A 26,637-nucleotide genomic window follows, 5' to 3' on the forward strand; every position below is an offset into this window, starting at 1 on the left:
AGGCTCGACGACGTGATATGGAAGGTCAAGTTTCTGTCGTGTTAAAGGATAGAGGCTGCAGCCTTTCCTAAAATATCTTGAGTTGGGAGGGGGCGACAGGAGGCGCCTTCCTTCCAATATGTACCCGTTTTGGAGTTAGCATATCCTGTACGTATTCCAATAGCGAGATTATGATCTGGGAAGCAAATACAGACTGCTAGGTGCCAGCTTTTCTTAAGAGGCAGTGTGGTGCAGTGGTTAAGAATGTCAGTCTTGGACCTTGGCAGACCAGGGTTCAAATCTCCATTCAGTCATCAGGCTCACCGGGTTGACCTTGGACCAGTCACAGCTTCTGAGCCTTGTTGTCTGGATTAAATGCCCCAGAGAACTATGTACATCACTTGGACATCCTTGGAGAAAAAGATGGGATATAAAAGCAATAACAAATAAATAAAGAGGTTTCTAGTCATCATGGTTGGGATAACTGCCCTGCACACTTCTCCGTCATGAATGTAGCCTGGATTTATTTTAGGGGGGCAGGCTTTATGTTAGGGGGGCAGAACCGAGTTATTTGTGACACAATTGGTCAGTTAGTTAAGTATTTATTTATCCACTTGATTGGGGGGGCAGCTGTCTCCCCTGCCCCCCCAGCTATGTCCATGTTCTCTGTCCCTGTCCTGCCCCTCATTCCCCCCTTTTAAAAGTAAAGACCAGTTAAAACTTTTTAAAAGTAAAGACCAGTTAAATATTTCCAAATGATTAAAAAAATCTTATTTAGGGAAATACAATAAATTATGCAAGTACTTTTAATTTGTGCAATTTATTGTGATAGCAGAATTTGGGTTTCCAGCTGGGAATGTTGAGCTTTTCTTGTGCATGCACCAGATCAGCAGGCTTTCCTGCTATGCTGCAAGAGTGAAATAATCACATCCTGAAGCATGTGTGCTGCATTAGCAAACAAAGGGAGTTCTATAACTAGGTTGACTCAGCAGCTTCTCACCAGACTGCTATATGTGGTGCTAATGGGATATTGCTGCCCTTAGGTATTAAGCAGAGAGGCTCCTTCCTGTAGCTTGTGTATAGTTCCTAGTGCTGTTTGGAAATGGTACTTGCTAAGAATGAAGAGAGTCGGCTGATTTTTTAATTCTAGTGTTTTGCTCATCTGTTTAAGGACAGTTCTCGTTTGCTTTGCATAATGTCAACAGATCTCCCCAGTGAATTATATTTCTTTTACAAGTTGGGACTCTTAATATCAACTCTCAGGATGTGAACAACACTGCCTATGGCTTGGTCCCTTAAGAAGATGCGTTCTTCTGCAATCACGATTAAAACATCCCATTTCTTTGTGAGATGCAACAGCCTTTTAAACTTACGCTGCCAGTCTCCCTCCCACTCCCACGCAGGGTTAAAGAATTCTCCTGCTTTTGTTCGAACTGGTTTCCAGCTCTGTCAGAGATGTACTCTCTGGTTGGTTAAACACTTAGACTGCAATTAAACAAAAAGTGAGGTTTGCGTAAGATAATCGACTGAAATAGGCCTGAGCACGCTTATGCCACGCTTATGCTGGACTAGTGATATCTTAGCCACACATCAAAACATACAAAGTACTGAATACATTTTCATGTTGTTCCTAAATGTTTATTAGCATATGTATTATAGTTTGGTGTTGGGGAAGAGCCAGTGTGGTGTAGTGGTTAAGAGCGGTAGTCACATAGTCTGGGGAACCGGGTTCGCGTCTCCGCTCCTCCACATGCAGCTGCTGGGTGACCTTGGGCCAGTCACACTTCTTTGAAGTCTCTCAGCCCCACTCACCTCACAGAGTGTCTGTTGTGGGGGAGGAAGGGAAAGGAGATTGTTAGCCGCTTTGAGACTCCTGAAGGGGAGTGAAAGGTGGGATATCAAATCCAAACTCTTCTTCTCTTCTTCTTCTGGGTGCCCCATCCACGCAATGACAAGACTATTAATTCACTAAATCCCAAGAGCATGATGCATCTGCCTATGTGGTGTTCTGCATACAGTTTACTTATGTTCAATCCCTTTCCTTCTATTATTCTTCCCCAAAACAGACAGCTGTCCTTATGGGAGGACTGCACATATCTGCAAGGACTTCAGGGATGAGAAACTCGTGGCTCCCCAGATGTCATTGGACTCCAGCTCCCATCAGCCCCAGCCAGCATGACCAATGGTCAGGAATGATGGGAGCTGACTCCTAACAACACCAGGAGAGTCACAGGCCCCAATTCCACCTTAGTTGTTTTTTAATTATCAGTACTAATTTGCATATGAATGTTTTGTCTCACAATGCAATCCTATATGTCTCCCTATGAATCCCATTCAGTTCAATAGGACTCGCTCCCATAGTGTTAGGGTATCAGCCTAATTTACTGATGGATATCAATTTAACTGATGGGTGCATTAAAATAGGATAGAGAGGCAAATTTGCCTGTAGAGGATTGTGTGTTTTCTGCCTTTGAAAGAAGAAAACCTCCTTTGAAATGATGATGGGTCAAACCCAAATCCTCTGAGCCTAAGCTGTTTTGAATGCTTTGGGGAGTCAAAAGGACACCACTTGGAATCGGACACAGGTAGGCATGCCTATATAGCCCATTCCTATGAATGATTACACAGAAGCAAAAGCATTGGTACTCACTCCCCACTAAAGTGCCAATAGGTTTGCATACTTAAGCTCACTGAAATGCACGCTGGATTGTGGCTGTTACCTACAAGTTGCTGCAACTTCATTTAATCATCATCATCATCATATTTATTATTTGTACCCTGCCCATCTGACTAGGTTGCCCCAGCCACTCTGAATAGAGAACCAAAGGCTGCTCTTATGAGACAGCTCCACCCCCACATGCTGAGTTTCCCTGAAGATCCATTATTAAACCTACCAAAATAGTTATTCATGCCCAAGCGACATCAATCATTGGGGCTGCACAATGCCTGACTGTAAATTATAACATTATCTATGAGCAGAATGATGATAATAAGAATAATGAAGCTCAAGTCACAATGCCAGGAGGCCAAGATCCTCCTCTTGATCTGTCAGATTTGTTTTGCGGCATGAAAGGCCTGGTTTCTTCCATCCCAAGCTCAGACATCATTAGAACTGTCACGGGCTTCCAGCAGGACCGGTTGATATCACTCAGAACGGCAGTTGTTTCTGCTGTTTGGAGAGCCCGGCTGGAGAAGCAGTTGCCAGGGTACAAGCGCTGCAAGCATTCTCCTTCAGCCTGACATCCCGGTGAGCTGTCCTGCAATTGCCCTCTGTAAGTCACAACACGAAGTAAACTGCTGTCAGGGAGATGAAAGACCCCTTTCCTCTCATCTCTCCACTGCAAAATTACTTCAGTGCCACACTGTATTTTATGTCAACACACACACACACACACACACACACACACACACACTCCTTATGGTCCCCCCCCCATCTCAAAATTGAAAAGGCAAAAGAAAAGAAAAGATATAAGTACATTGTTCCCTGAATTCCTGACGTTCAGTGTAACCTAGCAACTTCTTGCCACAGCAATACAGCAGAGTGGGAGCATGGATGCAGTACATTCATGCAGCCAACAATACCGTGTCGTCTCTGTAGATATTTTTTGAGGTGAAACGCGTCCTTAATCGCTTCCTTAATTTCAGCAAGGATGGGACCCGCCTCGGCTTTCACACCGCTTTGCAAACGTGCATGCTGATTGTGTCGTTTTGTGAGGGTGGCGGTGGTGGTGTTTCTATTCAGAGGCTCCCTCCTTAGCCTCTCTCAGTTGCAAAGGGAATCTGGAATTTTCCCGTCACATACGGCTCACAGCCTGCAGCAGATCACAAGCTGGGACTAGGAGAATATGCTCAGCGGCACATTTTCACATTGTGACAAATGTGCAAGTTCAAAATGTACTTGCAAGAAAGAGGGGAGGGGCTGGTGGTTTGCTAAATCAAGAGATTGTGGTGCACGTTGTTAACAAACAAATGTTGGGCGAGGGCCAGATCCGGCTGACTGGGAGATTGGTTGGTCAATGAGGCCTCCATTCTTTCTAGACAAAGAACTTCAGCAGAGCCCTATGAGTCAGGGTCAGGTAATAGAAAACCGTGAGAGAAGAATAAGTAGTGTTTGGTAGAGCAGGGCGGGGACCTGTGGCCCTGTCAGGGATAATGGGTGGTGGACTCCAGCAACATCTGGAAGAGCACCAGTTCTCCAACTCTGTGGTAAGAGTCTTGCCAAGTGAGCAAAGGCCTTTCAATGTTCAATGATTCTGGCCATCTGATCTAGAGTATTTTCATAGAATCATAGAAAATTAGAGTTGGAAGGGAATCTAAGGGACAGCTAATCCAACCCCCTGTAATTCAGGAATCTCAGCATCTGCAGAAGTCCCTGCAAAGAGGCATAGGTTGGATATAAATCACTGCTTCAGGCAGTGCAGATGCTAATAGAAACAATTAAAGCCCAGCTCTGGAACATTCTGCTTTACCCAGCTATGGCTCTTCCTCTCTCTTTTGTACAGAATCACACAAATATAGGAAACTGCCTAATACTGAGACAGACAGCTCAATGGTAATTGGCAGCAGATGTCCAAGATTTTCAACGGGGTGTGTTCCAAGCCCCAACTGGAAATGTTTTGTATGTAAGGCAGATGCTCTACCACTGAACTGCTGTCCTTCATTACCACATACAAAGGGGAGTACGGCAGACATGCTTGGAAAGAAGCATCAAGTGGAATAGCCATAGTTATATGGAGCACATCTGAATGCCCTCACAGACTCCAAACTCCCTGCCTATATAAATGTAGCAGGCGCACCTGTGTCAAGTGCTTCCATTCCACCCTCAAGCTTCCCATATTAAGTGGGAAGATCACAGGAAGCTGCTTTCTCCTGCGTCACACCTGTGGTCTGTCTAGTTCTATCTTGTCTATATTGATTAGTAGTTGCTCTCCAGAATCTCAGGCAGGGGTTTCTCCCAGCCCTGAATGCATCTTCAAGCCTCCTCAAGCCTCCTCAAGACTGGGAATGACTGTGGTTTCTAAGCACAATGTGTGAAAGCAAACACACATACAAACCCCTTACTACTTAATGTAGGAATGTTGGGGATGGATTTTGTACAAGGGGGGGGTTCACATCCTGGGGGGGGGGAAGCTGGCATGTACTCACCTGCTCCTATCCCACTGTTTATTTCCCTCCCATGCTGTTTGAATGCACAAGGAGGGCTTTAGAATTGGCCTAAACTGGGAAATACTTCCTCAAGCAACTCCTCTGTCGTACAGCTGTACTCGGTGGAATTATTCTAAGATAAATCATTTCAGTTTAAAATGCACTTCCCATCTTGGTAATCTGAAACTGGTTTCATCAGTACCATGCATAGCCTGATTTGTAAATATTAGTTCACTAACTTGATTTTTGAACAAAGGGGAGACCAAAGAATATTAATAGAAGCACACAGCTCCGAGTGAAGCACTGAAGAACAGAAATGGAAAACCTGATCTCACAGTTCGGGAATGCTCTCATCACCATGGTGAGCAGGGGCTTCCTTGCAGTCTTGGTTCAAGGTTGCCTTCAGTTCTCTATGCCAACAGAGAGTTTTCCAGTACTGGAAGGATACTCAGGAGATCAATTAAGGGCCATGGAGAGGCAGAAAGCAAACAGAAGAAAGCTTTTTTAATTTTATTTTAAGTATGATTATCGGCTTATGCTGCAATGTTTACTCTTTGTCTCTAAGTAAAGGTAAAGGTACCCCTGCCCGTACGGGCCAATCTTGACAGACTCTAGGGTTGTGCGCTCATCTCACTCTAGAGGCCGGGAGCCAGCACTGTCCGCAGACACTTCCGGGTCACATGGCCAGCGCGACGAAGCTGCTCCGGCAAACCGGCACCAGAGCAGCACACGGAAACGCTGTTTACCTTCCCACTAGTAAGTGGTCCCTATTTATCTACTTGCACCCGGGGGTTCTTTCGAACTGCTAGGTTGGCAGGCGCTGGGACCGAGCAATGGGAGCGCACCCCGCCGCAGGGATTCGAACCGCCGACCATGCGATCGGCAAGTCCTAGGTGCTGAGGTTTTACCCACAGTGCCACCCGTTTCCCCTACAAAGAGTCTTTGTCTCTAGGTGCACAATATTTTTAATGCCACATCTTTCCACAAGTGTTTATTTCATATAGCTATAATATGCAAGACTGTATTTTTCTAATTGTTCCTTTCAACTTTTCAATTTGGGGTGTGTTTGTGTATAAAACAGTAGAACAGAGATGGGAAATTTTTAGCCCTCTAGGTGTTGTTGAACACCGATCAATCCTAGGCAGCATGGCCAATGGTCAAGCATGATGGGAGTTGTAGTCCAGCAACCTCTGGAGGGTCACAGATTCCTCACCCCTGTAGCAGAACCTTGATGAGTTCTTCAGCTCTGTATTTCTTTGACTGAGCATGCTGTGGTTCTGAACTAGTGTCTAGAAGCCACAGTCAGATGGATGAAGTTTAACAAGCTGAATCTGAGTCCAGACAAGAGAAGACAGAAATGGTGTGGTTGGGAGGTAGGTGGATTTGGGAGGATGGCATTTACATGTATGCCATGCAAGGCTTAATGACCCACCAGTCATGAAGCCGTTTATTGTCTCTCTGCAAAAAAGAAGAAAGCAGCAGCAGGAAACTCCTGACATGTACAATAAGTCCAGTGCCACCTAGTGACTAGGTCATAGAACGACACTATCCACACAATGTATATGTTGCTTTATCAGAGCCTGCTATTTTGGATAAGAAAGGGGCAGCAGTGATGAGGAATGCTTCTTTTCACCTATGCTTTATATGCTAAAAAGGATTGCCTAATTTGTGGCACATTTGTATATTTCCCCTGTTGCTTTCAAGGCCTCTTGAGTTCTTCCCACCACCACTGCTCCCTGTCTACTTCATTATGAATTGGCAAGGGTGGCTATATTTTTCTCCCTTTGAAAAGGACCTAAACCTGGAGGAGGACGTTAAAAAAAGGAACACTTCTTTCCCACTTCCTATTTCAGCTCTATCTACTTTGCAAGGCTCAGACTGGTAACCGAACAGTAGCAGGCCTGAAAGCAGAGCAATTGAGAGGGTGGGAGGCAAAGGAAGGCAATCTGGGAGGCTGCAGGGGGTAAAGAACATTGAGTGGTGGAGGTGGGGGGGGTAGTGGAATGTCGGGGGGAGAGATTCGAGTGCTGTGGAGAGAGGGGGCACCTGCAACAGAAGTTACATCCTCTTGAAATGGCATGATTATTCCCATGGGTCCCAGGAACACAACCCGATCTCCAAAGTTCTCGCACACCAGCCTCTCAAACACCCATTTTTGTCTACCAGGAACACAAAGAGACATGGCTATGAATGTAAAACTGTGACATTTTAGCCCTTACTGCCAGTGACAATCAACCCTACCTATTTCCCTTCAATAAACTTCACCTTTCAGACTTACTCCCCGCATTTTACAGGCTTCTGCTTAAGCCTGTTGATAATAAAAGTGTGATAAGTAAATATCTCTCAGGGTGATCCTGAAAGAACTGGGCCTTCTGCTGAGTAGGAGGAAAACCTTTTCATTAAGCCAGTTGCTACTGGCGGCCTGACAAGATGGTAAATATTATTGCTAGTGCAGTATGCCATGGTGATCCTAGGAGGGCGGCGGGGCTGAAAAGCACAAATACAATGTGCAGTCTGTCTGGTATATGGCCAAAGGCTAGTCTTAGCTCTGAAATCAACTCCATTCTGTAAAGAAGAAGAAGAATACATTTGGCTTTGCAAGATTCCTAGTGTTTTAGAAAGCAGGGGTCCTGCATGCTCTCTCTCTCTCTCGCTGTGGCAAGTTTTGAAATCGAAAGCAGCACCTGACAAGAAAAAGAAACATTTGGGTTTTTGTATCAAAGTCACACAAAAGTACAAATAGGAATAAAACCCAGACCACCCATGGCGAGAGTGTTCTCGTTAAAGCTACCGTCAACTGACCTGTGCACCAGAGGTTTTCTGTTGCTGAGGCAATGGGATGTAGGTTTGAACTAGACTATCACAGCCTGGATTTCCAAGAATCCTTGGGGGCAGAAGTTCATAAAACATATATTTCTTTCTTTTGTGTGGAAAAAAATAGTCTCCATTGAAGCTGACACACACACACACACAAGCACATGGGGATATATATATAAAATAAATCAGATAACTGAAAGCAGCTAATGACAGTATTCTTCAGTGCTAATGTCATATTGAGAGTATTTAACGCAGAGATGATGATCTATGAAACACTAAACTAATATTCCTGTTGCTTTTGAGATGACAAAGGGTTTGCAAAGCCTGGCAAAAATAGAATAGTGACAAATAAATGCATAAATGGAGGATTTGGAGGTATGAAACGTATATTAGGGCTTTGCTATATATCTGAAAATAAAATAATATTGTAAGTTAGACAAAATCTGACCAAAAAAGACCTATACATATTTCAATATGTATGCTGTGCCCTCTAAAAATACTTACAGTATGACTGGCCTGGCCTTAAAGCTGATTTGACTTGTAGCAGGCCATGACTGATTCACTGCAGAGTTCTTGACAGTCAGCTGGACTGGAGTGATAGTCTATGGAGGAGCAGAATGCCTTATTTTGATCTGTGTTTTACAACATTTAGTTACAGTATATTGATGACCCTGCACTGGCAACCCCATTGCCAGCATTAGAACCAGGTGAACCCCAGACATTCTCTTTAGGGAGGGAATCAAAGCTGTGGAGAGAAACCTCATGATACCAAGAAGCTTGTCAAAAAAATTTATTCTGCCACTGAGTAGGTTGGGAATTCTATTCTAAAGTAGCCACAGTAAAAAATGAAGCAAGGCCATCTTTCTTTTTTCTCCAAACAAGGGTGAGATTAAATATCAAGGGTACGCACAAATAATGATTTTATGGGTCCAATGTGTTTTGAAAGACTCTTCTTCATGGGCACTTAAAAAAGTGGACCACTGTGTTCTCTGTGGCGATCCTGAATGCGGCAGCTAGACTGGTGACTGGGAGCAGCTGCAGGGCAGCGGCATAGCTGATCAGGCACCTAGGGTGGTGCGTGTGCCCTGCGCCCAGGGGTGGGGCCAGTCGCCCATGGGGCGGGGTGAGCCGGGGCAGGATGCTCCGTGGGGCCTCCAAGGAGTCTGCCTGCCTCCTCCCACTCAGCCGCTCTACAGCTGAGGGGGAGGCGGTGGGCAGACCATTTGAAGCATTGTGGAGCCTGCGGGCACCCAAGCCACCGCGTCACTCCCAGGAGAGACATGTGGCTCGGGCACGCTGCAGGCCCTGCAGTGAGTGCCACCCACCATTTTGTCACACCCCTCAGTGGTGACACCCGGGGGAGCTGCCCCCATTCCTCTGCCCCTGCTGCAGGGACCATAACACACCGGGCCTAAAGGATCTTCACTGGCTCCCAGTATATTTCCGAGCACAATTCAGAGCATTGGTGCTGACCTTTGAAGTCCTATATGCCTTCAGCTCAGTTTACCTGAAGGAGTGTCTCCACCCCCATCATTCAGCCCAGACACTGAGGTCCAGCTCCGAGGGTCTTCTGTTGGACTCCTCACTGTGAGAAGTGGTTACAAGGGCCTCATCAGAGGGCCTTTTTGGCAGTGGTGCCCTCCCTGTGGAACACCTTCCCACCAGATGTCAAGGAAATAAGCAACTACACAGCTTTTAGAAGACTCCTGAAGGCAGCCCTGTTTTAGGTTGTTTTTAATGTTTTATTAAACTGGAGCTGGGGCTGGGAAGCACTTAACCTCTGTGAACTGCAGAATGTTTTAGTAGGCAAACAATTGCAATGGAATAATGGGCAGGTAAAAACACCACATCATAAAGTTAGGCAGACCCCCTCCCCAACCCCTGCCAAAATCAATTTATTACATCAATCCCTGTCCATAAACAGTTTTTCAAATGGTGGTTCTCGACAATTGTCTTCTGATGCATTCGTTCTGAAACGGAAGAAAGAAAAATAAGAAAGCAAAATAATTTTTCTGAAAAGAAACTTCTTTTAAGCATCCATCACATGGGACCACTGAACCCACCAGGAAGAGTGTTTCTGCTTTCTCAGGCTCTCACTTCATTTGAGATAAGAAGCAGAACTTCGTCCTGAATCCCTTGCCTTTGTGTTTGTATCACTGTTATTTCTCTAGGGCCGTATTTAATTGTCTGTGTCTACCTGGATTTTGCAAACACCAGCTCTCCTGCACAGTTTGGTGCTTGCTGGGAACAGAAATGCAACTGCCAGGGATGTCCTGCTTCAGAGAGAAGGCAGTTGCTCTCCCGCTGCGCTTGGGTTTAGCAATGTTGATCTTATGCATTTATGACCTCCCTTTGATTATTGTAATTCCTGGTATCTAGGCATGAAGCTCTTGACCTTACAACAGTAAAAACCACTCCAGAACACTTTCTTCACGGGCTCCCTGCCAAACAACACATCAAATTGATGGTTTTAGACCTTATCTTAGACACACTCTATGGGGTATTAGTGTGGCGGGCTGGCTCACCATGTGTGAGCATGACCTACAAAACAGCTACCTTCCACTGCAACAGCAGAAATGTCAGTCTTAAGATTTCAATGTGTGCAGGAGATACAGAATTTTCCCAGCAAGAGCATCTTGAATCTGGAAGGCACACCCAGGAGAGGTGAGAATGGGAACAAACCGCAGCATAGAAAATATGGTGCACTTAACTGTACATTTTGTGCACATACTTTTAATGAAGATGAGGGTTGCCAAACGTCACTGCAGTTCAGGGTGTGTATATTTTTTTTGCATACTCAGAAATAAAGCAACCAAAATTCTGCACCCAAGTACCTCAAATCCAGTGCTAGTCAAAAGCGGAATTCTACAAGCGATGCACTCTAAGAAAATTTATCCCAGGTGGGATTCACCTAACAAATTCCACTTTCACAGCAGAGCTTCTCCCACCATGTGCCTCCCTCTCTCCTTAAATTGGCTCTGGGTAGGGGGCCAAGAGAACCCCAGAACAGGATGCAGGGGAGGAGGTGCAATTCCTGCACTGATGGAATGATCAACTTATGGTGCTGTTCAATTCCTCCCCCAGATGTTTTGACATCATTTTAAAAAACCATTTCTGCTAGCCACCCGACAACTTCAATGGACTTTAGGCTTGCCTGCATAACAAAGAGGTACTGATTGCAATTTGATTGGATTTGGATTTGATATCCCGCTTTATCACTACCCTAAGGAGTCTCAAAGCGGCTAACATTCTCCTTTCCCTTCCTCCCCCACAACAGACACTCTGTGAGGTGAGTGGGGCTGAGAGACTTCAGAGAAGTGTGACTAGCCCAAGGTCACCCAGCAGCTGCATGTGGAGGAGCGGAGACGCGAACCCGGTTACCGCTCTTAACCACTACACCACACTGATTCTCTCATGCCACTTCAGGAGCTGAACATCGTTCTGGCCCTAGGATGGAAACAACCAGAGGTCAAACTGCTAGCCGTGTTGTACATTAAAACCAGTGGCGGATTTAGCAGGGTGTCACTGGTTTGCCAGCACCTGAGGCTCAGCCGAGAGGGTGCCAAAGAGGGCGCCACAACAATGACAAGCAGTGGCTGTTGGACTAGAGAGAACTTTGGTCTGTTCTATTGGGATCTTCTTGTTATGTTATGCATGGCAATAGGCTCTTGGAGGTGTGTGCATGCCTAATTGCCATATGGGAAGGGGGAATTTTGACAGGGATGGAAGGGAAAAAGGGAAAGAGGGATAAAAGGGATAAAAGGGAAAGGGATAAAGGAATATAACAAAAAGGAGAGAACTGGAACACTGGGCATTATAATGGTGCATGCAGTTGGAAGAAATTTAAGGACTATCTACAAAAATATTGTAAATTGTTTGAATGTTAAGAAAGATGTAAGATTAGCAATAACATGGTTCCAACAAATTAGTTATAAGGAATATGAATTTAAATGCAATTGAAAGAAAAGACAAATTTTGGATTAATAGTATGCTAAAACTAAGTCTACGAAAGAGTGATCTAAATTTTCTAAAATTTGAGATTTAATATTGGAAAATTACATTATATGAATTGAAACATGTTGATAAATTGCTGGCAAAATTTAAGAGTTTGGAATGCAGGAACAAGAGTTGTGAGGAAGTCCAATGATGAGAATGAAATGTAGATATTGGAAAATGCTATGTTACTATGTATGTCGTTTATTGTTTAAACAAAACTTTAATAAATATTATTATTATAAAAAAAATGGTGCATGCAGCTTTGTGCCTGGGGCTCTCTTCACACATTCAAATGGAAGGGTCATCAATATTTTGGGGTCTGTGTGCTGACTTGCAAACGGGAGAATAGTTGTGGGCACCACACACACATTGCAACCAAACACACAGCAACCTCTTCTATTGCCTAAAGACAGAATGCTTCTTCAAGCCTAATTTCAGCAGGGGAAGGGGACACTGTGGGCACCAGGGAAAGTGTCTATGGGCCCATGTGTGCACCAAGGCACCAGATTGGAGGTCCCTGCTCTAATGAATGTGTGTAGTTTGGGAGATGAACCTGCTGCGAGGCTGTTGCTCTCTTAATAATACATGGAAATGACTACTATCAAAAGCCACTGAAATCAACTGACAAAAGGTGACCGAAGAGAAGATCGGAAAATCTCCCACTGATGTGCTTCACTCCCTCATTTTAATGAGTTTGGTTGGTTTAATTTTGCATCCGTTCTCTGCACTTGGTCCTAAACTTGCATCATTTCGTTATGTCAGAGGGTTTTCTTTCTTTCTTTTTGCCTTGCAAGGATTATTCCAATCTCTTGTATGGAAATTTCTTGAAAGATGGATGTGAAAATTTCTGCAATATTTCTGCCCTCTCTGTGTTTGAAAGCTGATTTGTCAGCGTTTGTATGTTATCTGAATTTATGTGCAAGCAAGTAAAGAGCAGGCAGGGGTTTTATTAGTACACCCAGAGAATCATCCTAAATCTCAGAACAAATGGCACAGATCTCTGAAATTTTGCTAGGCTTTCGCAATCTGTGCTGGCTGGCAAATACACTGACAGTGAGCTTTCAAAAGTAATATTGTATCATTTCTCTCCACCCTCTCCTGAAGCCTACGTTTTCCATACTCCGTTAGAAACAGTCATTTGTTTATTAAATATCTTAAAACGGTGGATGGTGAACACAAAGTTATTGGATAGATTTCTCTAATTCTTTAAAAAAAAATCTAATTCATTTTACTAAAATTAACTAATTCATTAACTAAAGTAGTTTTCATGGTGGTAAATACCAAGAACTAAAACATTCCGTTACTGAGTGCACAGTTCTGGGGAATAACAACAGAGAACTGAAACCAAAGGCAACCACCATTTTGACAGCTTTTGCAGCAACAAATTCGGCCATGGTGGTTCCTGACAATTCAAAAGGCACTCAAAAAGTAGACTGATGGTTCATCGTTCATGTATGTCATTTATTGCAGGCATATTTTGTGTGCTCCCCCACTCCCAGCTCCTTTAGTCAAAGGTAACATGTTCATACCAGGGATACACGGCAACATTTTGTTTGGGGTCCCCATGGACTCATAATAATGATAACCTCCACAGGTCCACAGGATGAGCTTTCATCCTGATTTGCTTGCACAAAATTTGTGGGGAGGTAAGATGGCGTCCGCTATTTATTGAGCATCCATCCTTATTTGTTTGTAGGGACGTTGTGCCAAGTTGCATCTCAAACTTTCCAGCGCATTTCCCCATTGTTTTCCTTATTGTATGAAGTCCACTCTTTGGGAGGAAAGCAGGAGCCCTCGTTGTGCAAGGGTGCCAAATCAACTTTAATTGTGCAATCTGAGTTTGCCAGTTTGTGATTGAATCTCACCCCGAAACAGTGACAGTCCAGAAACACCCTTAGCTGTCACAGGCCATGCTACAGCAACACTAAATTCAGATACATCAATTTCACTCCTGCCTTGACAGCAGTCATGAATGTTTTCCAATGCCGAAGTAGATCAGGGCTGTAGCTCAACATGAGTGAGACTTTCAAACCATGGGGGGGGGGGGAGTGTTGAGATTTATGTGCCAGTGTCAAGATTTTATTTCCTTCACCAAGTATAACACTTTTCTTACAGACTGTGTGGGTTGCGATGTGAATGGCCATCAGTATGAACTTATGGTCAATGTACTTCAAGGGAACACCTCTTTGTCAGAATACTGGTTCAATCCAATTTTATTAAGTTATAGGAGGATTTTTAAAAAAGAAGTGTGTGCATGTGCACACACAAAATATAATATGAAGTTATATCTGAAATGGCTATAACCCAGATTTTTTTGTGTGTGTCATGTGATTCTGCTGAACATTGTTGCTTGGCTCTGAGTAGCAGGATAGTTTTAACACAGTGGCTCATGGTCAGGATAGTTTGGAAACCGTGGTATTTTTCTAGAAAAAGAGGTGCCAGAACTCACCACAAACATCTTCCTCATTCTCTTAGAATGGCAATGGCACCCATCAGAGAGATGCTGGAACTGAGTTCCTACGAGTTCCCCCTGAAAAAAATCTCTGGATTGGAAGCATGGCTGCACTGTGCTGGCCCCAGCCAGAAATGCACATGATTTGTTCTCATTGCAAAGTTTTGAAAATTACAGGATATAGTGCCCCATTGTTTCCTCCTTCTTTCCCCCTCTTACAGAATCACAAAGAAGGGAAAGGACACCCAGTTCAACACCATGCACAAAGGCTAGTCCAGTGGTTCTCTGGGCCACCCTTTCAGAATAAAAATTTGCTTGCACCACACTGATTTTTTTTAATTGATAAGGAATACACTGGAAAACAAAAAGAAACAACTTCTATCAGGGCTGAGTTGATAACATAGAATAAAAGTACTTTATAAAATGATCAAGGGACACCCAGAAAGTATAAAACATTGCAGCTACATAAGAACAGGAATCATTCCCAAAATATAATATTGCTTGTCGTTGAAACTTCCCACCTCACTTGCCACAGCCTCTACTGCCACACCCTTTGAGAACCACTGTTTTAGTCCATCCATGCCCACCACCAGCCTATCCTAACCAGACCTGTACAGAGAACAGGTTTTGTTAAAAGCAACAAAGCTGCTATCTTAAAAAGGGCTGATTCTGCACTGATGTGAGTTTGCTGTGAAGCCTATGTGGTTTTCATGCCAGCAGACCACAGTGCCGCATTGCTGGCATATGCCTGCAGGTCTAATGTTGTTACTCTCCATGAATACTCTTTTTATTCAGTTGTCTCCTCTTTCTGTATTATGCCTCCTGATACAGCCTTCCTTTATGCCTAATCTGCCATGCTCTGATCTGGACACCCTCTGTTCTGTACAAATTTTATGTTCCTCTATGTCTGCATGGAGGTAGCTGTATAACAATGTACATTTTAAACCAATGACATTATAAATCGCCCCTTAAAAAAATCTGCCCAGTGTTAAGGAGGGAAAAATGGCCGTGCTTTGTCTGTTGGGTGAATGCCGTTCATTTGAGAAACCTATACAATATTGACTCAATAGCTGCTTCAGTCTGGTGGGTAGAGTATACAACTCCCAGTGATATAATGTTTTAGTTCTCCTTCTCTGTCTCTCCCCACAATGGAATCGGTGCAGATCAAATTGCCAGATTCAACTGTGTGTTTCCTTGCATTTGTCCATTTGTGTAAAAATCTGAACAGTTTTTTAAACACAGGGTACTTTGTATTTATGAGCTTAAATATTCTCGCCTTTTCTCTTCTACCATTCTTGGGAGCTGCTGGAAAGGGGGAAAGTGAACAACTAAACAACACACACAGTGTATATCACGTCTCATTGAAATGCAGCGAGTGTTGTCTGCATCTTAATTCTATTAGAGCATGGACAATGGATGTATTTGTGTTAGTTACTTTCCCACTTTGAGCTTAAACAAACCAGTCAATGGAAGTCTGGGTGGCAGCAGAATGACATGCTGTGGATGACGATGCAGTCAGCAAAATGCTAAATGAAATGTTTGTCCCTCTTCCCTCCCTGTCCCACCCCACCCAACCCCAATATAGAACTCCCCCTTCCCCCCTTGTCTCTCATCACTTTTCATCCAGTTGGAATCTGTGTGTGTGTGTACATGGTCTGAAGGGTCATGTGCTGCATTTTGCTTTTGTGCTGTCGTCTGGTGAGAAAACCCCCCAACAATCCCAAATGTGCCCCATTTTCAAAGGCTACCTGAATCAACTGATGAACATTTGTTCTGCTTCTCCAATTAATATGCCTTATTGGCTGACTAAAGGTTCTAGTTGACAATGGTTGCTGGGTTGAATGACATGCTGTAATTCTCCAGCCAATGCCACTACAGGCTTTCCCCCCATGGATACGATTAGTTTATCATAGTGCATATATATATATATATATATATATATATATATATATATATATATATATATATATATATATTTTGTGTGTGTGTTGGGGGGGGGGTCCTTAGCCTTTCTGATTATAGAGCAGCTCCAGTTATGGACCTGTCTTGATTGTGCCACCCATCTGTTGTTTGTGAGAATACTTTTCCCTAAAGGGAGATGGTTATATACAGGCAGAAAGTACCACCTGTCTATTTGTTCCCCAGATTTCTCTCTCTCTTTCTCTTTAAGCTATTAATCAATGCTATTGGGAGGTTCCTAGAGGAAAACCTGAGGATTATGTGATTAACTTACTTGTCTTTCTGAAAACTGATATTCACAGGTAAGGAAAACTTGTTTTCAGGATTCACAGAATCAAGTGACAGAAATATCATCTGTTTTCTTTCAGGTAGTCCTTTATGTCGTGATGAGACAAAACTGAAATTTTCGGAATACCAAGCTGCATATTAGTTATTAAATAGAATTTCTCTTGCTTTTGAACAAAACATCATTACCGAATCCTATTAAGATGTGAGCAATTGAAGTTAAGCTTGACGTATGTGAGTCATTTGCTCCACAGAAGAAAGTAAGAGTTATAATCTGAATTGGCACTCCCAAGCTCAGAGCAACATGGAAGAAAAGAGGACGGGAGAAGGTCATGTTTGAGAAGATGTCACTTCATTTGTCACTCACAGTGTTGGGCTTGATTCAAAGGAGAGATGGTTTTGCCACCAACACCGTGACACAGGGAAATCAAAATTCCTTTTTGCACTGTAGAAATGTGGGCTACTTCTGCATCTAAGTAGTGGGTGGGGTCATGCTTCTGAACGCAACAAAACTTCCCTGCATGTAATTAACAAGGACATTAGAGAAAAGGGATAAATGTAGCTCAGCTTTCACCAGCTGGGTGTCTCCAAATGTTTTGGACTACAACTTGCATTTTAATTCTGGTTTTAGCTTATTGGTTTAATTTTTTTATTGTTTTAAATGGCTGATTTTAACTCTTTACTGATAATTGTACAGTCATACCTCGGGATAAATATGGTTCAGGATAAGTAGCGGCAACCCGGAAGTAACGGAGTGCGTTACTTCCATGTTTCGTCACTTGCTCATGCACCGACGGTCAAAATGACGTCATGCGCAGAAGCGGCGAAACGCGATCTGTGCATGCGCAGACGTGCAGTCGCGGCTTACGTTCTATTCAGTATGTGAACGGGGCTCCGGAACGTATCCCAAGGTACCACTGTATTGTTTTGTTCTTTTTCTAAACTGCTTTGAGATTTTTCCTACAACAGCAGTATCTACATTTTATGAAGTAACTGAATGAAATAAACTTAGTCCTGTCTTTCATGCTGAAGGTTGTTCCAAAAGGAGGGGCTGCATAATGGCCGCTTACCATGTGAGTGGTGGTTGAGGCCCGATGCTGCGCCCCCCAGCTCGTCCCGCTGTGCCATACCATGTTTCTGTTGCGGTGGTGCCCCCCTCGGCTAGCGCGGGGACTCATGGGTTGCTGCCAAGCCCTCTACTCAAACAAGCCAATCCATGCTGACTTGGGGGAGGTGTGGCTTGGGGAGTGGACCTGGATGAAGCAGGCTTCACTCAGGTCCTCTCCCCGGCTATTTATCCCAGCCGGCTCTGCAGCCTGAACTGCCTTGTATTAAAGCTCTTGCTGTGCCGTTTTCATCCTTCGCTGAAATTCACTCCATCCCAAATCACACAGAATAAGGAACAGTCCTTCTGCAATCTCGTTCGCTGAGGCAGTAAGATTATTCACAGTTTGGAGTTATTTAATGTCTTTTGAACAGAAGGTTTCGAAAAGCTGCTCTCTCCCTTTTAAAAAACAGTTCAAAATCGCACCACAGCCAAGATTTCAGAAAGAAAGACTATTTATACATCAAACCAAAAGGCAAATTACATATTTTGTGTTTACAAATTCCAAAGCATTAACTGTGTGTTGTTCGTTGCACTTAAGCTTTGAGATAATGCATCAGGAACAGCAGCCAGCGTGATTTTATAGAAATGTAAGAGAAACCAGCAAAGAGGTTCTTTTGAAACTTGTTCTGCCCTATCAAGATATGATTAGCTGTGATACCACAGCCTCTCACACCCCTCAGGGCTGCATTTGGCCTGGTGGACACAAATGGTTCAAGTTTAGGATAAGTCCTTTGAAAAGGTTGACACCTGTCGTACTTTATGCGAGCCTCCCCTGCCATCTAATGGAAGGTGGGTGGAACCAGAGAGGGTGGGGCTTTTTAGGAACATAGCACTGAATTCAACCAACCCCTTATAGCGTAGCAAATTACAGTAACCACAGGTTTGTTTCCATTCCAGTCGAACAGAGACAAAACCTTCAAGAGAGCTCGTAAATTAATCAGTTTATTTAAGTACATTAACATGGTATGTTCAGCAGCAGGCTTATTTTATTTATTTATTTAGTAAGATTTATGTACTGCTTGGGGTGTGTGTGGAAAAACCTTCACGGTTTACATAAAATGGTATGGCACATTCATTACAAAGAGCAATAAAAAGACTTTGAAAACTGGATAAACTTCATAAAACAATCAAAACATCAATAAAATCAGCAGATTTTTAGAAACAAATGTACATAATAAAATTACATTTCTGGGTAAGTTTGCCTAAATACCGGTAAGCACACAGAAAGAGAAACAGGCCTCTCCCATGTAGCGGATATGTCTCCTGTTTGCATTAAAGGGTGAATTTCTTCTTTTCCACAGGAATCAGAGAATGGATATAGATCAGATCTCCTCAAGCACCCAAGATGATGTTTGATTTTTGGTTCAGTAGCGATGCAGAGAATGGATCTATTTAATGTATAAAACATACAATAGTCTATTTTTAACATTTGCAATCCAGTATGCAAAAATGTTAGAGTACTAGACTAGGACCTGGGAAACCAGGGGAAAAACAAACTCCTCCCCCTGTATCCTTTTCAATTTGAGACGGACTGTTTGGTGATTTACCTAATCTGTGCTAAGATGCCAAATATTTTCAGCATATTGGAACATAGGAAGCTGCTTTACCAAATCAGACAAGTAGTGCATCAACAGAGATATACTGTCCCAATCTAGGGAATTAAAAGCACCACTCTATTCTGCCTTGGCCAGACCACACCTGGGGTGGATCTACACACAGGGGGAAAATGCTATAAATAAGTCAGAAATTAGATCGTTATAACAGGAAAAAAAACCCCAATGTGAAATTGCATAGGAAGGTTTTCTGCTCTACAGTGCCATCTGGTGTCACAGTGTTATAAGGCATATAAAATGCTGCTTCTTTACTAATGTAGCTGATTCCCTGGAGTACTTCATCTAGTTCAGAGTGCCACAATTTAAGAAGGATGTTGACAAGCTGGAATGTGTGCAGATGATCAAGGGTCAGGAATCCAAGGCTTATGAGGAATGGTTGAAGGAGTTGGGTATATTTAGCCTGCAAAAGAAGAGACTGGGAAGAGATATGGTAGCCACCTTCAAATATCTAAAGGGCTGTCACATGGAAGATGGAGGAAGCTTGTTTCTTTGTGTTCTGGAGAAAAGCTTGTTTTCTCCTGCTCATGCAAGACGGGGATTGAGGGGTGCATGGCTGCCACGTCCCCACACCGCCCTCCTTGAGCAGCCTTACAAGGCTTGGATCCAGGGGGCCATGCCACTCGGGACTGGTTTTGCTCCAGTGGTGGGCTTGCATGATTTCGGGAAAGGTTCCCCAGGCTGCTGGTCTTCAGATATTTTGGGCTACAACTCCCATCAGCTCCAGCTAGTCCAAATATCTGAAGGATTTTCTTTTTTATTTGTAAAAACAAGATCTACTCATTTCTGCTGTATTGGTCAACGTTGTCTGCTCACAACTTGTGACTTACCAAGCCAAGCACGGTTCATTAACCATTTGTTGTAGCCTCCTGACTGCTTGGCAATCTCCCATCAGTTTGTTTTTGTAACTCTAAGCTGATAGGGAAAAACCCATTGAAGTTTGTTAAATGAAGGGGTATTGTTCAACGGTAGAAGGCAGAAGCTCCTCACTGAATGGGCGGAGCTGCTAGACTATCTTCCCAGCAGGTGGGAGTGTACTATGCTGACCTCCCTGACACCTTGCTGCTCTCCCTCCCTGTAAGGAAAGTGACCCACCTGCTGGGAAGCTAATGTTGTAGCTTCACTTCACCTGCTGAGGCGCTTCTGGGAGGATATATGCCCAAGGCCTAAGTTCAGTCTCTGGCAACTCCAGGTAAGTACTGGGAGAACTGCTATCTGAAACCCCAGAAATTTGCTACTAGGCAATGCAGATAACACTGAGAGAGGTGGGCACATGCTCTGATGGGATAAAGTATCTCCAGATGTTCCTATGAGAACCTAGTGGATGGCTTTGTTTAGACACCAGCCATGTTTGCATGTAACAATAAATCACCAATCCTGGCTTAATAAATCCTTGTGGGAATCAGCAACATGCCGGCACACCCAGTTTTTGCTCCTGCTTCAGTTCTCCTTTTTCACAAAGGGAAGCAAGCAAGGAATGGACAGCGTCACATGACTTTCAAACTTGGGAATCTGGTTTGCTGCTCCCAGAAAAGCTAGAATTTCTTGTTGTTGTCTGTCTTGAGTGACAATGGAGTGTGCCTCTGGGGGTTGTATTAGCAGCCAAAATGACAAGACCACCCCCCGCCTTTGTGGATGTGGTCCAAAGAACAGCAGAGCAATATGTTTGGCACCAACTTGGCTGTGGGATTTGCTGGAAGGAGACGTACAAGACATCATCCAACCATTTTAGGGTACCAAAACAGGATCCTAAAAGTAATGACTTTAAAATCACTTTGAATTGTGCTCAGAAACAAGTGGAAGCCTGTGGCAGCTAAACACTAGCACTGTTCAAGTGTGCTGCTCACATGAGGAGAGGGAACGGCAATGAGAGCACCAAACTCTGCCGGCTGAATGTTTGCTCGTTCTCCATGAATTGGAGGGTGAAGTCTGAAGCAGGGAGCCTCTTCTACATGTGGAAGCTCACTGCATGATTCAGAACCCCAGAACAAAATGCAGTTCCTATAATTCTTTGTGTGTGAGGGTGGAAGCTTGGACTGTTTAAAGTGGTATGTCGGCATCCATCTGTCTCAAGAGACAATGGAGTGCACCTCCAGAAGTGAAGTTGAACTACTGGGTTAGCAGCACAAAGGTGACCTCCCCGGGCCTCAAGCCTGGGCAGTGTATATGGAGATCCTGGGCTGCCCATCTGACAAGACCTCAGCTACACTGATGCAGTGGCCCAAAGGAAAGCAGAGCAAATCAATACATTGGGCACCTGCTTGGCTGCAGAAGTTGCCAGAATAAGACATGCAAGGCACCATCCAACCGTTTTAGGGACTCTACTCTGGATTTGTGTAGAGCTGCTGCACTTTTAGAAATGAAACTGGAAAATTGACATAGCAACAGTAGATAAATGAATCAGATTGTCATTCTGGTGCAAAATATTCACATGGCACCAGCTACAGTTAAGTCTAAAATGACGAAAACCTTGAAAAAACCCACATAAAAACCAAACAAATTTCCAAAACACTGAGGATTCCATTGACTTCTTAAAAATCAAAATCAGCTTTTTTCACACCTTACTTGTCTTTTACCACCAATACCAATTGACCATTAATTAAACCTTTGCTTTGGAAATGATTTAAGATTTTTTAATGTAGAATTCGGTTGCAGAAGACAGGGCAAAACATATACCAAAGTGCTAGTTATAGCCCTCAATTAAATCAAACTAATTTTGAAGTAGACTGAAGCAGCTGTCATGTAATTGAAATGTACATAACATTTTGTTGATAATGCTCTTGTTTTTGATACGAATGATGAAGCTCTAGCCTACGCAAGGCATGAGTCTCAAGTTGAATATGCTGGTTGTAGACAACCAAGACTTCCCAAATGCAGGCTGCCAACTACACAAAGAGCAAAGTTTAGTCAAAGTTCATTGGAAGGTCACCCACCAAGTGAAACCATCAATCTAGAAAACCTCTGAGTAACCTCCACATACTTCCAGACAGGATCTGGCTTCCTTTTTGTGCTTATTAGAGCATGCAACAGTTAATTTGTTCTAAATAGAAAATTAAACAGTCATGTAAAGAGTTATATTAGCGACTATAAAGGAGAACGTCGTGGGCATTTATGAGGTCAGCTTGGAATTCCACGGGATTCAAGTATATTTTAGAAAGGTTATGTGGATGAAACAAAGTTCTCCTCTTGAGATGGAGATCTTTATCAGCAGTAAGACTCTGAACAATGAATATGCATCTTGGTTTTAAAATTGATTTTCCTGCTCCTTATAAATGACAGGACAGACACATATAGCAGAATGAGTTGGAAATGAGACGGCTAAATGGATGGCAACAGTTCAGCTTATAGGCACAGTAGCCAGTGTGCTGTAATGGTTAGAGGGTTAAGCTTAGGAAGGTCTAGGGAGACCTGGGTTCAAATTGTTGCTAAAACCTAAAGTTTACTGGACAGCCTTGAGCCAGGTGCGCTCCCTCTCCCTCTCGTTCTCTTGGCCTCACAGATTTCCTGTAAATATAAAAGGGAAGTAAACCATTATACATCACAGGTCAAAAATTTTATCTTTGTAAGCCAGCATTATTTAGGGTAATCTTTATCGTTTCCAATGAAGGCTACTTCCAAGTCCATACCCTGCAATTGTCCTGGAAAAACAGAACTTCCCATTTTGATTGTGGTGATCTTGTGCAATTTCTCAGAGTGATCCCCCCCCCAAAGCTGCGATCTTGCATGGTGCCCCAAAATGCACATTTTTGGGTGCTGTGCCTGGGAAAAGTGCCTTTGTGTGTGTGTGGGGGGGGGACCATGGTGCCAAATCATACGAGATCACAGCAACCAAAATGCACGATAATAAATGGGAAGATGGCATCCCAGATTATGGCTTCAAAGTGTTGGAGGGTATGCAAGTCCCAACTCTTCCTAGATGCTGTTCCAAATTTAGACATACCCAGCAAAGCCCTTTGGTTCCTGTACACACGGATACTTAGAAACACCAGTTACTGTGTTGCACGCCCTGTGAGAAATTCTTAGAGCCCTCCCCGTGTCTCTAGGCTGAGGATGGAGAACATGTGGCTTTCCAGATGCTGTTTGACTCCAACTCCCATCTTTCCTGACGGTTGACCATGCTGGCTCTGTCTTATGGGAGTTGGAATCCAACGGCAGCTGCCTACAGGACCCCATGCCTGTGCAAAGCCTTTCCATGCGCTTCCTCCCAAAGCCAAGCTGGTCAGCAGTATTTCCCCTCAGGATTGTGTCAGGCCATATCCTTTCAATGGCAGTGCCTATCAGGAGGTTACATACATGCAACATAAGCATTCTTCCAAAGGAATATAAACATATCTTTAAAAAAAAATCTACATGAAGGGCAATTAAGTGGTCTACATTCATACACAGAGTGGCTGAGGGACAAAGAAAGGGGGAAAGAAAGGAAGAAAGGAAGGAAGGAAGGAAGGAAGGAAGGAAGGAAGGAAGGAAGGAAGAAAGAAAGAAAGAAAGAAAGAAAGAAAGAAAGAAAGAAAGAAAGAAAGAAAGAAAGAAAGAAAGAAAGAAAGAAGCAAATACATAGGCTGCTTCTTTTCTTGAAGCTTGGTATGTCTTCTAATCTAAAAACAGAAGTCAGGTTATTTGAATATGCAATTATATATCTAATTATTCAGGTGTTGTACCTCTCCAGCTAATAGCAGCATGAATAATCCACAGTGATACTTGTAATGTGCAATGATGATAACACCTCTGATATTTGCTGGCTCAGCTTACATTCTCTTGCTTTTGTGGGTTCTAAAATAATTTTTGCACAGGAGATTTAACCCTTCAGATAATGGAAATACACAAAGCCAATTGTGGGAATCACATTTATGTTTGTAAAGTCAGCACAGTGGTACCTCGGGTTACAGACGCTTCAGGTTACATGTTTTCGGGTTGTGCACCATGCCGAACCCAGAGGTACCGGAACGGGTTACTTCCAGGTTTTGGCACTCGCACATACGCAGAAGCACTAAATCGCGCTTTGCACATGCGCAGAAGTGCCAAATCATGACCCGTGCATGTGCAGACGCGGTGCTGTGGTTTGCAAATGCTGTGGGTTGCGAATGTGCCTCCCGCACGGATCACGTTCGCAACCCGAGGTCCACTGTATCGCTATTGGATTTGAAATAGTTTTTTTAAAAAAATAATAATAATAGATGCAGTAGTTTTAACTGTTTTTATATATGTAATGGTTTTTAATTGCTTTTCATATATGCAATTGTTCAACTGTTTTATTAATATATGCAAGAGTTTTTTGTATTGTGAAATTGCTTTAAAGTGCTTTAAAGAAAATGATTCATATATAATATAAATGATAGTTAGATCTGTAAAGAGGGTGAGAAGTATTGCACAGAGCCCTAGAATATTATTCAGACTATTATTATTATTATTATTAACATTTCTAATTGATCGTTTTTACAAAAAGTAACTGAAAGCAACTTACAGTATAGTACAAATATAATATAGAAACCTAAACAGAATAAAAACTTAAAGAACACATGCATATTTTTTTTAAAAAAGGCAAGTTTAATGCAACCCACTCAACTAAAAGTAGGCAAGGAAGAGGCCACAAATATATGCCAAACCCTCCTAAAACCTGGGTAAAAAGAAACATTTCTGCTGGTACCCAAAAATAGTTAATAATGAAAGCACCAGAAGTGTCTCCCTGCTGGTGAGCTGCCCACCATTAAATATGGCAGTTTAGGAACAGAAACTGTTTAATTGTGGCAAAGTAGAATGTCAAAGGCTTATTGTGTTCACAGTACAGAGAGGGAAAAAATAGGTCCCCAAATTCATGTTGGGGTTTCAGTCCCAGGTCTGAAAAGGTTATAGTGAGTGTACAAAGTGAAGCCGATGGCTACATAGATTGCACTATTCTGATAGAAGACATAATGGGTTAGTTAAACAAATCTATCAAAGTGACAGACACATCACTTATGATTCAGCATTCATGTGAAATTCATGGACCTCTATCAGGATTTTATTTTATTTTTTAAAATTGGCTCATCAACAAGAAAATAATGTATGCAGATTTTGTATCTAATAGATGTCCAGACTTTGGCAAATAATAATATTATTCAGAACAAACCATAGGAACATGAGAACCTGCTTTATACCAGGTCAGGATACTTGCAACATCTAGCCCACCATGGTCTGTTCTGACTGATTCTCCAGGGTTTCAAGTCAAGAAGTGCTGGATGTGCCCTGATCCCCTTAATGACAAAATTCCAGGGACTCAATCTGGAACATTCTGTAGGCCAAGCATAACACTGAGCTATGGCCATCTCCAAAGCTATAAACATTGTAACTGAGTTGCTGGATGAATTTCCAGAATGAAAGTGGCCAAGGCTCCTTCAACTTGAGTCCTCATTTATTTCAGTAGAGCTTGGTTAGAGGTTAGGGTGCAGGCAGACTGGGCCCACAATTGCTACCCTGCTAATATTCACATGTCACTCTAGCACCGGAAAGAATTCTAGTACAATCAGTCCAAGACCCATTCCTGGGCCACTGTAATCTAGGGTGGGTTTTTATTATTATTAAATGCGCTACATAGCACATAATGAATGCTGTTCAAAGGAAAAAGCTGAACCAGCTGGGTACACAAAACAAAAAATCTGCAGGATTGATCCTTTTAAAAATGCTAGCTTTGAGATTGCCTTTAATTTCATATCCCAGAGCAGGAAATCTTGTACATTAAATAAACATTACAGTATTTTTACTGCTTACTGTTAACTTCCCCTTTTGTGATATGTAAGTTGTCCAAAAACCTTTAGTTGAAATAAAAGCAGCCACAGGGTATTCCCAAGGCTATAATTTCACTGAGGATTTCTCTGATGTCACAAACCAAAGAGCTAAGTTGAGCTGTTTAGTCAGAGGAACCCCGAGATGAAAATTACATCCTTGTAACACACAGCAGGGGACTTTTTATACATTAACAGCCTTAAGTGAGCCATCTCTGATGATTATACCTTCTCTAAAGACTCTGGGTTCCAGAAAAATGGTTTTCATACCTACAAAATAAGTATTTATTTCATCTATTTTTACCATTCTGTCCTTGAATGAAGAGCTGTCTCTCCCACTGCCCCCACTTCCCCTTAGCCAAGGAGGAAGCAGGAGTGTTACCCAGCTTAAAATGGGATCACGAGAAGAAGATGAGAAAGAAATGTTTGACTACTTGGAGCTTTTAATCTGGAATGGATAAATTTTTCAAAGTCCTGTCTCAATAGTCACACATTATCCTTTGCTGATATCTGTGTTGTCAGGATAAT

At 42.9% G+C, this 26,637-nt stretch overlaps 1 long non-coding RNA gene across 6 annotated transcripts in view; it reads left to right on the forward strand.

Moving 5' to 3' along the window:
* LOC309380349 overlaps window positions 1–26,637 on the forward strand; it is a 563,851-nt gene that overhangs the window by 248,352 nt on the left and 288,862 nt on the right. The gene's annotated exons all lie outside the window — the stretch shown is intronic.

Source organism: Podarcis melisellensis (assembly GCF_964234715.1).
Source record: "Podarcis melisellensis genome assembly, chromosome: 11".
Taxonomy (NCBI): domain Eukaryota; kingdom Metazoa; phylum Chordata; class Lepidosauria; order Squamata; family Lacertidae; genus Podarcis; species Podarcis melisellensis.